This window comes from Dasypus novemcinctus, chromosome 8, assembly GCF_030445035.2.
Source record: "Dasypus novemcinctus isolate mDasNov1 chromosome 8, mDasNov1.1.hap2, whole genome shotgun sequence".
In the NCBI taxonomy this organism is placed as follows: Eukaryota; Metazoa; Chordata; class Mammalia; order Cingulata; family Dasypodidae; genus Dasypus; species Dasypus novemcinctus.
Window position 1 is genome coordinate 37,634,554 of NC_080680.1, and position 14,800 is coordinate 37,649,353.

Genomic DNA, 14,800 nt, shown 5'->3' on the forward strand with positions numbered 1-14,800 from the left:
TTCCTTTTTCTATTTGTACATTTTAGCAGCGATGATTATTAGAGAAATTATTTATTCTAGAAGAATAGCCATAATGTCAATTAATCTTGATATAAAAAGAAACATATTTTACATACAGTAGATGCTAGAATCTGAGGCATTTCAACATAGTGGTTGACCGTATGGCTTTTGGAGTCAGACACACAGCAATTCAAATACCAGCTTTGTCATATATGACCTGCATGGTCTTGAGCAAGATGCTTAACCCCTATGACCTTCAGCTTCACATGTGTGCAAAGATGATAATAATGCCTGTGTGCAGAGAAGGGTTATCATAGCAGTCCTAGCCATTATCCTCAGAAAGGCCCATTTGCAGGTGTGGTGACTTGGAGTTATGTTCCTAATCTTAATCCATTCCTGTGACCTTGTTGTAAATAGGACCTTTTGGTGGGGTTACTTCAGTTAAGGTGTGTCCCACCTGAATTGAGATGGGTCTTAATCCTATTTATGGAAGCCCTGGAAAGAAGACTCCAGAAAGAGCAGCCACAGGGAATGAAGATGGAGGTCAACAGAACTTGGAAGAGAAAGGAGAGTCATGAGGATTACTGGCAGCCAGCCCTGGAACATTCCAGTCTTCAGGGAGAAAGTATCACCTTATTGATACCTAGATTTTGGACTTTTCCTAACCTCAAAACTGCAAGTCAAGAAGTTATTGTTGTTTAAGTCAACCCCTTGGATAGCATTTGTTTTAGCAACAGGGAAACTAAGACAATTGGTCCATGGTTGGTGCCTGGGAACTTAGACTTTGAGAGAGTTCCCACCATTCTCTAAGCAGGGCTACCATTTGTGCAAAGGTGTTTTATGATGAACACCTGCTTTCCTTCTTGGAGTCTGCAATTTTGGTATGTGCTTGGTAGAAGGTGCCTATGTAACCAGCCCCCAATAAATACCTTGGACACTGAGCCTCTAATGAGCTTCCTTGGTCAACAATATTTCACCCAAGTTGTTACAAAACTCATTGCTGGAGTTTTTAAGCATATCCACTGGGAGAGGATTTTTGAAAGCTTGTTTCTGGTTTCCTCTGGTCTTCACCTCTGTGTGCTTTTTCCCTTTGCTGATTATTTCTGCGTACAGCCTTGAGCACAACAGCACACTGATCCTGTGAATCCTCCTAACAAATCATTGAACTTTGTGCAGTCAGGAACCCCCAACACATTCTGCTTTAATAGATTTTGTAAGTATTAAATGAGATTATGCTTAGCGTATTTTAATTAGCAATAAATATGAATAATAAGCACTGATAAATGACAACTAGTAGCATTATTTATCTTACAATAACACAGTAAATTTGTGTTATATGGTAAAGAAGATTATGGTGGTTTGGAGCTGTACATACTCCAGAAAAACATGTTCTTAAACTTAACCCACTCCTGTGGGCATAAACCCATTATAAATAGGACCTTTAGATGAGGTTACTTCAGTTAAGGTATGGCCCACCTCAACTAGGATGAGACTTAATCCTATTACTGGAGTCCTTTATAAGAAGAATGAAATTTAGACCTAAGAAGAAAAAGCATGGGAAGCCAAAGGGAAGGTCAACAGAACGCAGAAGAGACGGGAGAAGCCAGGAGAAGCTGCTATGTGCACTGCTATGTGACAGAGGAGCCCAGGACCAAGGATCACTGGCAGCCAACCCCAGAATGCCTGTCTTTGGGAAGAAAGCATTTGCCTTGATGATGCCTGTATTTTGAACATTCTCTTGATCTAAAAACCATAGCTAATAAATTCCACTACATGGTATTTGCTTGAGTAGTCAAGGAAACTAAAACAGAAATGGAACAGAAAAATAATGCTAGAAAAAGCTTTTGAAATTCTTAGAACACTTTACAACGTGAATTCCTTAAAGAGAATCACAAATCAGTATTTTATTTACACTAAAACTATTAGGATGCTGTACTACTGCTTTGACCCTTCTTCTAGAATGGAATCAATGGAAGCTTTATCCATACCGGCCAGGTATATTCTCATATATCTTCTGGGGGTGTGTGGGGGGGAAGGGGCATTGTGCCATTCTGCAGCTTTAAAAAAAGTAATTTGCCCTAGGCACTTCCTGTGTTTTCAAAAGTGCAAAGTATTGTTATCTAACAAGAGCCCATTTGCTATCAAGACATGAGAACAACAGGATGTACTTTCCTCTTGTCAAGGTAGAACTCTTGCGCCTGGCTAACCAACTAGAAAGTTTGATTTTTGCATGTCCCAGGAAGAAATGATCCTAGGTGGTTTTGGAGGTTGTATTCTCTTGTTTTTACTCACCCAGGAAGGTCCCGACATGTAAATTGAAGTGCTCCTCCCAGGTCCTCCCCACTTTCAACCACTTTCATCATTATATTTACCAGAAGAGATGACATAGATGAAGAATGAAAGCCTTAGGTATGTTTTGGCCACTGATCTGGCTCATATACTTGGTGACATGAAAGATTGCCAGGTTTGTGTGGGGCCTGGAACAGGAAAGAGTTTTGCAGTTTTAGGCTGGGGTGGAAGCAGTCCTGTCGGTTGGGCCTTATGATACTGCAGACCCCATGGTGTTGGAGGATCGCTGGTGTGTGCATTAGTTTGTCAAGCCTGCTGGAACAAGTACCAGAGACTACTTGGCTAAAACAACAGAAATTTATTATCTCACAGTTCTGGAGGCTAGAAGTCTAGATTGAAGGTGTCAGTGGGTCCATGCCTCCTCTTAAGGGGTGAAATCATTTTGTGCTCTCCCCTTGATTCTGGTGGGTGGTCGGCAACCCCTGATGTTCCTTGGCTTGCAAGATAACTCAGTGTCTGCCTCTGTCACATGGCCATCTCTCTGTCTCTGTCTCTGTGTGATTAACTGTGTCCACGTTTCCTCTGTCTGTAAAAGGCACCGGTCATAGTGGATTCAGGGCCCACTTTAATCCAGTTTGGCTTTATCTTAACTGAATTAGGATTCTCCAGGGAACTGGAACCAAGAGAATCAAGATGGATCTTAAGCGTATTACTGGAGGCTTGGAAAGAAGGCCCCAGAAAAAGAAGCCACAGAGAAAGAAGCTGGAAGTCAACAGAACTTGGAAGAGAAAGGAGAGCATGCAAGGAATTGGCTCACATGACAATGGTATGGACAAGTCCTGGCTCACCTCCTGCCAAGGATAGGGCAGGTCACAAGTTGGGAACTCTAATAAAAGTTTTCAAAGAATTCCCCAGGAGAAGCTGAAGTAGAGATGAGAATTCTTCCTCTGACAGCTGAAATCATTAGTTCTTCTTCTAAGGTGTTCAAGTCAATTGCTAAAGGCAATCTCCTTGGTTTATGGTAGATGCAATCAGCCACAGACAGAACCAACTAATGAATGCTCTAAATTTACAGACACACACACACATACACACACAACCTTCATGTTAACAATCAGGTCACTGCTTGACGGACCAAACAACCGGACACTACAACCTAGCCAAGCTGACACACAAACTTAACCATCACATTAATTAATAACATCTCCAATAATCCTACTTACAAATATGTTCACGTTCCCAGGACCAGGGGTTAGGACTTGAACAAGCCTTTTTAGGGAATACAATTTAATCCATAGCAGTGGGAAAAGATGCTGTGTGGATTTTGTGGCAAGTCCCAGGTGGAGAATCACAATGCAGGGACTTGGGGTTCAGGGGTAAGGCCATATGATCAGCAGTGGAGAATTATAGGTCATTTGAAAAATTATTCCTGGTGTGTTACAGGGCCTTAGTACAGACAAAAAACATGTCAATGGTACACTAAGTGGCCATGAAGTGAAATTTCTCATCATGAGCTAGGTCAGACCCACTGAGTTAAAAGATCAAGGGGACCCAGCAGCAATCCATTACAAGATAAACATGCACATCCAGGATTGAGCATAAGCAGGACTGGAGGGCACAAGTAAGCTGTATAAGCAGCAGTCCAGACCCCCATGGTACCTACCACTGTTGCACCAGTGCTGCTCCCTCAGCTCACCCCACAGCCATAGGGGAGATTCTGAAGGAGGAGAAAAATATCGAAGCTTGTATTGCAGATGGATCCACCCTTTATGTGGAGGACAAGCTGGAAAATGGATGGTTGCTTTTCTGCAGTCCACTCAAACATGTTCTTTAGAGACAGTGGCAAAGAAAATCCTCCTAATGGTCAGAGCTCTGTGTAGCCATTTGGTCTTCAATTTTGTTTGGAAAGAGGTTAGAAAGTACGCAAAGCCATGGGCAGTAACAAATGGCCTGGACATTTGGCCAGGATTCAGAAGCCTGGATGGCTGTAAAGAGGTCTTGGGTAGAGACATGTGCATGGACAAGGGGGAGTGAGCATGAAGTGCATCATAGGTTAATATCCTCAGTAGAGGAACTAAGCAACCAACTACACAAAGCGATCTGGCCAACTGACTGATAACCATCCCCTGTCATCAGTCTACCCCAGGACTGGCAAGATGGACATACAAATGAAGTAACCATGGTAGCAGGGAAGTAGGCCAGGCAGGAAACAACTATTGTGCATTCCCACTTGCCAAGACTGCCACTGCCAAATGTCTCACTGCCAGCAACAGAGACCAATATGGCACTTGGGAAAAAATTGACTACATTGGTCCCCCTCCATCCCAGAAGGGCCAGCAGTTCATTCTCAGAGAACTGGACACATATTGTAGGTATAGATTTGTGTGTTCTGTCTCTGGCCTTCAGCCAGAACCATTATCTGAGGGCTTACAAAGTGTTCAGCTCACTGGCATGGGATCTTATGTTCCTTTTTATCAAATGAGGGACTTAATTTACAGTAAAGGAGATGTGAGAGTGGATCCAGGACCGTGGGACCCACACATGCCATGCCACCCAGAAGCTGCCACTTAGTGTTGGAAGGCCCTGCTGAAGGCATGGTTCAAGCACCAGCCCAGACGCCATTGCTTGTGCTGTAAATGCCACATTGTCTTTTCTACCACTGACACATCTGACTCTATAGGGTCTGAGAGGTCACATGACCCAGTAGCAGGGCTGCTTGCACCACAGCCTGGAGCTGATGTAAGCAGAACCCTTTCCTGCCCTAGCCCTTGCTCAAAGCTGGCAGCTTTTTTTTTTCCCTTGGCCATCCAAACAATTTTTTAAATTAATTAATTAATTAATTTATTTATTTATTTATTTTCATGAGACATTCATTGCATTTGGTGAATACATCTCTGAGCACCGCTGCACCTCATGGTCAATGGTCCACATCATAGCCCACACTCTCCCACAGTCCACCCAGTGGGCCACAGGAGGGCATACTATGTCCAGTAACTGTCCCTGCCAGCACCACCCAGGACAACTCCAAGTCCCGAAAACGCCTCCACATCTCATCTCTTCCTCCCACTCCCTATCCCCAGCAGCCACCATGGCCACTTTCTCCACACCAATGCCAGATTTTCTTCGATTACTAATCACAATAGTTCATGAACAGAATATCAGTAAGTCCACTCTAATCCATACTCTATTCCTCCATCCTGTGGACCTTGGAGTGGTTGTGTCCACTCCACATCTATATCAAGAGGGGGCTTAGATTCCAGATGGATGCTGGATGCTGGCAGCCTTTTATGTCACCCAATATATGGGTCACAGCCATACCTCCAGGTGTAGAATGTATTGTCTGCAGAACCTGAAGAGGCCAGTAGGAATTGTGCTTCTTTTGCATTGAAAGGAAGTATAAATGCAATAATTAACCTTTTACTTTGGAATGGCTTTGCCAACATGCCTCTCACCACTGGACCCTTTAACATTTTACAAGTGTGGCAAGCCCTGACTCTTTTCAAGATTTATCTCTCAACAGGTTACTTTTGTTTATCTCTCCTCTGCAAAATCTTAGCCTGCTTTCCAACCAACCACCTCCATAGCTGAGTGCAAGAGATTAATGGGAAAACCATTCCTTTGTTTTTTTCTTCTCCCTTCATTTAGAAATTGCCAAGTCTGAGACAGGTTAAGATTTAGTAGGAGCTGAGTAAAGATTTAATAATAATTCCTTATGTTTGCATAGTCTTTTGTGGTTTTTTCAAATACACTTTTGAATTTGCTTCTCATAACTGCTCTTTTATGAACTTGACATTATTTCTCATCTTACAGATGGAGTATCTGAGACTTAGAGAGGTTAAATGATTTATCCCATCTATACAGGTCCTGAGTGTCAGATCCAGGGCTTGAACCTGGTCTTCTGATTCCAAATCCAGGGCTTTGACTGTTATGTCCTAGCTGCCTTCCTTATTTTGCAATTGAAGAAAGGACTGGCAATTATTTGCAGAAAGAAGATGATAGCCAAGGTTAGGTGGGTGATTGCTGCCTGGTTTCCAGGATCTACCAGCTGTGGTTGAGAGATGCAATGGACAGAATGAACTGTTCTACAGGATGTATTGATCCTGATCATTTTTTTAAAAATCTACATTCTCTTTCCAGGGCCACCAAAAATCACTGGTTGCCAGGTGGAAATGGAAAATAAGCATTCTTTCTTGCCCTCTCTGCCTTCACTCTCACCCTCCTACTGTCTCTTCTCTTCATAGCAGCTGGAATGATCCTTCATAAAGTATAGGCCAGATCACTATACTGCCCTGCTGAAAACTTTGCAACGGCTTCCCATGACTCCTAGACGACAACTCAGAGTCCTACTGTGGCCTCCAAATTCTTACATGGCTTAAGCCCTGGCTATCAAGCCTCTGTTCTTTCTTCCTGGAAAACTCTTCCCCCAAATGCTTGCATGGCTTGTTCCCTTACCCATTCCAGCATCTGTCCAAATGTTTTTTTCTCACGGAGGCCTTCCGCAGCTGTCCTCTGTCATGCAACCTCCCATTGTGCTTTTTCTCTTTACCCTGTTGAATTTTTCTTTCTGGCACTTATTACAATGTGACATCATGTCACGTAATTATTTGTTTACATGTTTATTTTTTCCCTCCCCCACATTAACAAAAAAGTAGGTTCCATGTGTTAGGCACTTTGTCCAGTTTGTTCTTTGTTATTTCTCCAGCTCCTGGAACAGGGGAATTCAATATAGAGGTGTTGAATGAATTAATGCATTGTCAGCTTTCTTCCTCTCTTCCTCTCTTTCTCTCTCTCTCTCTTTCTTTCTTTGTAAAGAATTGTGGATTCTCATCCTTAATTTACCACTTGGGACTGTGATGAATTATTTCTTCTCAAAGGCATTGTTTTAACTCAAAGTATTAACCAGAAAAAAATGTATTAACTCACAGGCTCTTCCTTTTTTAATTTATTTAATTTAATTTTTTAAAAAAGATTTATTTATTTATTTTTCTCCTCTTCCCCCCCCCACCCTGGTTGTCTGTTCTCTGTGTCTATTTGCTGCATCTTCTTTGTCCATTTCTGTTGTTGTCAGCGGCATGGGAATCTGTTTCATTTTGTTGCGTCATCTTGTTGTGTCAGGTCTCCGTGTGTGCGGCGCCATTCTTGGGCAGGCTGCACCCTCTTTCACACTGGGCAACTCTACTTATGGGGCACACCCCTTGTGCATGGGGCTCCCCTACACGGGGACACCGCTGCGTGGCAGGGCACTCCTTGCGTGCATCAGCACTGCGCATGGGCCAGCTCCACACAGGTCAGGGAGGCCCGGGGTTTGAACCACGAACCTCCCATGTGGTAGACAGATGCCCTAACCACTGGGCCAAGTCCACCACCCTTTTTTAGTTTTAAATAACCACTTACTTTATCTACAATCCTTCATGTCAAATAGAAATCCATTGGGAACCGATGTGGTCAGTGGTTGAAAGGTGTCTTGGGTTCAATCCCCATTCCCAGTACCTCAAAAAAAAAAAAGAAAGAAAGAAAGAAATACGTGACCTTAACCTCCAAATCTTCTTTGGTCAATTCTGCCTGTCATTACCATTTCCACTCATCTCTTGCTACAATTTAGCTCAGGACTTCTTAACTTGGAGTCAGTGAACTTCTCTGAAATCAACAGATGGGATTCTGGGAACGCATCAGTCTCCTGAAATTGTACCTGAGTAGTGTGTACATTTTTTTATGGAATGGGCCCTAGCCTTCTTCAGACTTCAAAGGGAACCTGACATTTCCTACAGACATTAAGAATTCCTCAAATAGTTGTGGTTGGCATCATTTAAGCCTCTTTCCACTCTATGAAGCCATAAAGCTGACAAGAATGTGCCATGAAATAGGACATTATCTTAACAGAGGTTAGAGGTGTAGAGACCCATGGTTTTCTCCCCTCACTACAAGGGTGTAAAAACATGGAAAGAAGTATTGTCACTATGAAAGTTTCCTGTGAATACTAAAGGATGAAAACCTAGGATCAATCCAGCTGTCCATCTCTCCTCCCAGCCACCTCTAGTCTTTCAAGAAATTGCATACAACGCATACTCACACATGTTTAAATTTGTCTATCTATCCACCCATTCATCCACCAGTCCTGCCCATCCACCCATCAACTCATCCAACCACCCATCCATCCATCCACTCATCCACCCATTCATCTATCCGTCCATCTACCAGTCAAAAAAAACACTACCCACAACAAGTCTTTCTCCAATTAGTGAGAAACATTCTGTTTTCTCTTCAGATTCTAATCCCAATAGCACAATTACATGGCCAAATATAGTGTTGATATGGCTGTCGTCCTGTGATCTTGGATATTAAGACTAATTCCTCCAGGAACAATTTCATAACATTGTCCAACACACATTTAAGAGTGGCTGATATTTATCACTGAAAGTGAAAATGAAAAGAAGATATTCACTTATTCTTGAAATAAAAATAACTTTTTCCTGTTTAGTAATTTCTTTAAAATTAATTAAATATTTAATAAAGTAAAAATGAACACTTTAGTAAAGATTGAAAAGTCAATTAAATCAATCCTATTCTTGTGTAGAGGAAATTGCTAGTGACATATTGGCATACTGATTTTCAGACTTCCTCTACCCCTCACACACTCATACACATTTAATTTTACAAAAATGGGATTATATTGTACATGTTTTTTTAGAGTTTGTTTTTCCACTTCATAATTGATGGCTATCTTTCACTAAATATACATCTACATCATTTAAACAGTCACATAGAATTCTAAAGTACTGACAAAATTTTTAAAAAACACCTTCACACTGATGGACATCAAGACCATGTCTTTTTCCTCAACTATTATAAACAGTGCTGGGTGAACATCATTTTACAAACATCGATGTGCACTTACCTGATTACTTCTGAGGATAGAGTTTGGGCAGTGATCTCTTTTTTTCCTGTAAAATAAGGGAATTAAATTGGATAATCTCAAAGGTTCCTTACATTTGAGAATCCAAATACTGGAAGATATTTTAAGAAGTCATCGGTTTGATTTTCTTTCTTTGGTTTAAATATATCCTGCCACATTTCAAATAAGGAAATATTTCTACTATTTTAAAAAGTGAAATCAATCAATCAATCAAATTTTTAAAAAAGAATCCCATACTTTTAGGGATATCTGGTGATAGCCTTGGTAATATGTTTCAAAGCTGAATTATCATAGTTGTATAGTTCTCTGTTTACCTAGCTTAATCCTGCTTTGTTATGTAAATTTATTTAACTAATTTCATCATCTGTGGAGCCTCTCTGAACCTTCTCCTGGAGAATATCTCTCTTTATAATTTTAAGGTTTTACAGTTCAATTTTTCTCTTCCATAAAAAAAGGATGGATCGGTAAAACACTTGAGCATATAGAGTTATTAGTTTTCATGCCTGAAATGAGAGATATTATGTAAGATGACTGGCCAGAATTCTTCAATGTTTATGTCATGAAAGACAAGAGAAAAGCCAGTGACCTGTTCCAAATTAAGGGAGACTAAAGACACATGACAACTAAATGCAATGCTTCATCCTAGATTGGATCCTGGATTCTGGATGGAGGTGGAAATTCTATAATGGGTCTTGTTGGGACAATTGTCAAAATTTGAATATGGACCATATATGCTAAATTTTAAAAAATTTATAGTTATGCTGTGGTTATGTAAAACAAGTCCCTATTCTTAAGAAATGCACACTGAAGTATTTAGGGGCAAAGAGGAATGTCTGCCATTTACTTTCAAGTGGTTCAGAAGAAATACATACAACTATGTAGTGAGACAGAGAGAGGGAGAGAAGGAGAGGGAGAGAGGGAGAAAGAGAGAGAGGGAGAAAGGGAGAGGGAAAGAAAGCAAATACAGCAAAGAGTTAACAATGAATCTGAGTGAAGGTTACACAGGAGTTCCTGTACTATTCCTGCAACTCCTTTAAGTTTGAAAAATGAAAAAAAAGATTGCTGGTTTTCCTAGAAAGTATATATTTCTCTTAAGGCTCCTTTACTGTACCATTTTGGTTTTGGTGGAATATCTTCACATCTGTGTTTTGGGGTCCCTTTTGTCATCTAGAGTGGTATGGGGAGGGGTGTAATCAAAGATGATTATTGCTGTAGAATTTCAGTCAAATGCGAAATCAATCTGTTACCCTCCTTTATGTCTCACTCACATCAAAATTTCTATACATTGAAAGGGAGGCAACAAAAATACTGAAAAATAATAGGATGAAGACATTCTAGTTAATGAAAGAATCACTCACAGTTTTCCTAGATAGTTTTTCTTTAACTTCTTATTATAAGAATTTTAAACCTAAAGAAAAAATAGAAAGAATAGTAAAATGAACACCCAAATATCTACCACTAGATTTAATAATTGTGAGCATATTACCATATATGCTTCCTGTATTATTTTTGGCTAAAATATTTGAAAGTAATTTAAAGATATCATGATACTTCATCCCAAATACTTCAGTGGGAAGCACTGAAAAAAGTTTTTTTTTTTCTTTATAGCCACAACACCATTATCATACTCAACAAGATTAACAATAATTCCATAATGTCATCTAATTCCTGGCCCATATTCAAATTTTCCTATCTGATCCCAAATGGATTGACTTAAAAATAGGAACTTACTGGTTCATGGTTTCAGAAGCTAGAAGACTTGATTCCTTCTGGAGTAAGTATCTTCTGACTGGCCGGCAAACTTTGGGGTTCCTTGGCTTTTCCATCACATGGCAATACACACAGTGGCGTCTTCCTTCTCCTCCAAATTCTGTTGAATTCCCTTTTCTGGCTGTCCCCTGTGGCTTCTCTATATGACTTCCAGTATTGGATTAAGATCCATACTGATTAGGAAGAAGATGTGGCTCAGCAGTTGGGTGCCTGCCTACCACAGGAGAGGTCCTGGGTTCAGTTCCTGGTGCCTCCTAAAGAAGATGAACAAGACAGTGAACTGACACAACAAGATGACATAACGAGGAAACACAATGCTCTAGAGACACAGCAAACGAGACACAAGGTGACTCAAGTGATTAGGTGCCTCGCTCTCATATGAGAGGTCCCAGGTTCGGTTCCTGATGCCTCCTAAAAAGAAGGCAAGCACCCAATGAACAGACATAGAGAGCAGACAGTGAGTACAAACAACGAGTGGGGGGCGGGGGGGGGGGAGGAATAAATAAAATAACTGATTCGGTTGGGCCATACCTTAACTGAAGTTACCTTCTCAGAAGGTCCTATTTACAACGGGTCGAAGTGAATGGAATAACTCTAAGCTACCACAACCTCCTTTACCATGAGAGCTAGCATGCAGAGGGGAACAAGGAAAGAAAGGTCCTTTAATGCTCTATTAATCATCTTTTTCTTTTCTTTTCTTTTTTTCCATAGGCGGTACTGGGGATTGCACCCGGCGCCTTGTACATGGGTCTGGTCCCGGTTCTTGGGCGCTCAAACCCCTGAGCTACACCTGCTCTCCAAGCCTACTGATCTTTTTGTTCCCCTTCTCCCTTTAAAAATCCAAACCTCAATTGTAAATTAACTAAAGTACGTTTAAAATCAAAGATGAAAATGCACGATGTGTGTTCCCTCCCACCCCCTCCAAACAACCTGAGCCTTGGTAAGCAGCTGCCAGACATGGCCTCCGGGCAAGGAAGAGAGAAGCCGCCCAAGCGTCAGAAGCTGTGTGACTTGCTGGAACAAACAACCTGCTCTCCCACCTACGCCCTTCCCAACCTCCCTGTGTGCGTCAGCGGTCCCTGAAGCACAGCTGTGAGCAATGGTGCTGCTGACAGCATTATTTCCTGTGTAAATGAAAGTACAAAAGGATGGAGGATGACTGGTCATCCTGCCTCACTGCTGTCACCTAGGCTCAGCTTTAGGAAACATCTTTGGTTTGCGGCCCTGCCCGGAAATGCTGGGTTTTGTCTCTGCCTGAGCAGGCCCCCTTCTAAGATGTGGTTCCTGAGGTTGGCAGATGCTTCTCCTTTGGCTCACAAAGTGTGGGCATCTATTGCCTCCTGCTTTAAACTTGTTTCTTCTGCCTGTCATGGTTGAAGCCCTTTAACTATTCACCCATCTCGAGGTTATAGGTCCATGGGGTCTCTGTGCTGGAAGAGACACCGAAGTCTTTGATACCAGCACCCACCCCATATAAACAGATGCCTTTCATGCTATTGCTTATATGCAGTTGGGGAAGTGGTTGGTGAAGAGCCAAGAATCTCTGTGTTCAAATTTCTGGCCTCTTCTAGTCCTACAACTTTAGACAAATAACTTAGCTGCTTGTCTTAGTTCCTCATCTGTAAAATATTGATAATAATACTATCTACTTCACAGGTTACAAGGACCATCAGAATTAATATGTCTGTAAAGCACTTACTATGCCTGGCTACAATAAGCATTGTAAAAATAATTGCTATTGGCTTGTATATACTTATCTGGCTCATCATAAACCCTTCCAGGGATGGAGACCTCTCCACCTCATGAAACAAGCCCTTCAATCTTTGGTCAATCCCAAAATATGCATTCCTTATATTGTGCAGATGGTGAGAAGAAGGGAGAGGTAGTGCCAAAGACATACTGGATACTGTAGTAGGTCTTTCTGGCACGTATTATGTTACAAAACCATCTGGAATTATTTAACCTAATTTTATTCATTTACACATGGCAAAACTGAAGCAGAGGGTTTGGGAAACATGCCCAGAGTCAAACAATAAGTAAGTGGTCAAGTCAGGATTTGGGTTTCTTAAGCTCTAATATCTTCAAATAGTGGAAGATAGCTGTCATTTCCCTTTGAGATTTTAGTTTCTCACAATGCTTGACACATAGCAAATGTTCAGTGATAGAAACTATTATTGTTGTTTAATATATGAATTATCAATGTCCTTTTGAACCATATTCTTCCCTTTTTTCTTACCAAGTCATCCTGCACACAACATTCCCCTTTACTTGATTGACTTGTATTAAATATCATTCGATTGGTCTTGCCCCTAGAAAATTGTGTCACACAGAAACAAAAGCTCATCAGGTAGAGAGGCATTTGACCTGAGTCCTTCTTGAAGTGGCTTTCTTTTATAGGATAGGAAGTTTTTTAGTCAGGATTTAGTATATTAGTGGTTCTGAAGGGGAACTTCTACTATTGCATTTCTGCTAGGATCATTTTCCTGCCCATAGACTCAGATAAAATAATCAAATGTCAGGGTCGAAAGGACCTTACAGGCAATTTATTCTAAACCTCCATCAGATGCTTAGCTTCTTAGACATAATCAGGATGGAGTGCTTCTGAGGCAGCCAATTCCATTTTGGAAAGTTTTTCAAAAATGTATTTTTGTTATCTTTTATTTTTTTAAAAAAAGATACATAAATTCCATAAAGCTTTTATTATATCCTCCCTCCCTCCCTCCCTTCCTTCCTATTCAACAAATATTTAATAAGACTTAAAAGCTATGTGCCAAGCACTGAGTTAGGCACTGGGAATAAATGATAAGTGAAAACAAAATGCTCTTCATTAGATTAAAACAAATTCTGCATCCCCTGATTTTTTACCTATTGATATCATTCTGACCTGTGGGGGGAAAAAAACTGTCAACTGAGAAATAACAAACTAAGCTTCAAGGCAACAAAAGCATTTATTTGGGGTCTTAGAATTATAATTTGGGGAGCACAGATTCTGCTAGCAACTAAGTTATGTCCTGTCTTGACATTTCTAGGTAAAGATTTTTAAAGGAAAAGAAGAAAAATTGTAAGTTGTTTGTGGTTGGTAGACAATTGAGGTACTCCAAATATCCTTCAAGTTAATAGTTGATGGAGTTATTTATCTTGTGATTTGTTGACGGTGTCCAGATGTCCCTAGGTTTTGAGGAACACTGTTGTTTGAGGCTTTCCATACTTTGGCAGTTTGTAATACCTGGCTGAGACCTTCGTAAAAGTAACCTCCAGAATGACCTCCTGATTCCATTTTAAATCTCTTAGCCATAGTAATTCTAGTTTGTTTTATTTCTTTTAGCATTTCCCCCTTTTGGTCAAGATCTTTGAAAGCATCGCTGATCAACATTTGGTATTAATTCCTTGGTGCCAGGGAGGCTTATCCCCAGGAGTCATATCCCATGTAGAGAGGGGAAATAGTGAACTTATTTTCAGAGTTTGGCTTGGAGAGAGGTCACATCTGAGAGACAAGGAAGTTTTCAGGGGGTGACCCTTAAGTATTAATTATAACTAGGTATAGTTTCATCATTACAGAAATGTTTCATAAGTATAAGTTTTAAGATTAAGGACTTAGCATATTAGCATGAAATATGTTTCAAATCTAGTCTCCCCATGAGCTGAGATTTAGCTGACTATGTAAGGGCCTATAGGTGCAACCAATAACTGTGGCCCTTCTGTGGAGTTTAAATTAGCATAGAACCAGCAATTTGATAGATTTCCTTAGTCAGCAGTTTTTTGTATGGCTAGGAAAAAGTTAATAAATGGCAAGGGACTAGGAAGAGAGGGTAAGGGAGAGAATCAGAA

At 40.7% G+C, this 14,800-nt stretch overlaps 1 long non-coding RNA gene across 3 annotated transcripts; it reads right to left on the reverse strand.

Moving 5' to 3' along the window:
• Positions 1-5,709: 5,709 nt before the first annotated feature.
• LOC101442212 (uncharacterized) lies at positions 5,710-12,085 on the reverse strand. Of its 3 annotated transcripts, none has more exons than XR_011649383.1 (6): positions 11,504-11,896; positions 10,934-11,226; positions 10,561-10,610; positions 9,185-9,230; positions 8,508-8,700; positions 5,710-7,779 (listed from the first exon to the last, which is right to left on the reverse strand). It is a non-coding gene; the product is annotated as an uncharacterized lncRNA (long non-coding RNA). The 3 variants fall into 3 exon arrangements; XR_011649384.1 differs by lacking the exon at positions 5,710-7,779 and adding an exon at positions 11,903-12,085 and having other exon boundaries at positions 8,516-8,700; positions 11,504-11,598; XR_188452.5 differs by lacking the exons at positions 5,710-7,779; positions 11,504-11,896 and adding an exon at positions 11,903-12,085 and having other exon boundaries at positions 8,516-8,700.
• Between the last annotated feature and the right edge of the window lie 2,715 nt (positions 12,086-14,800).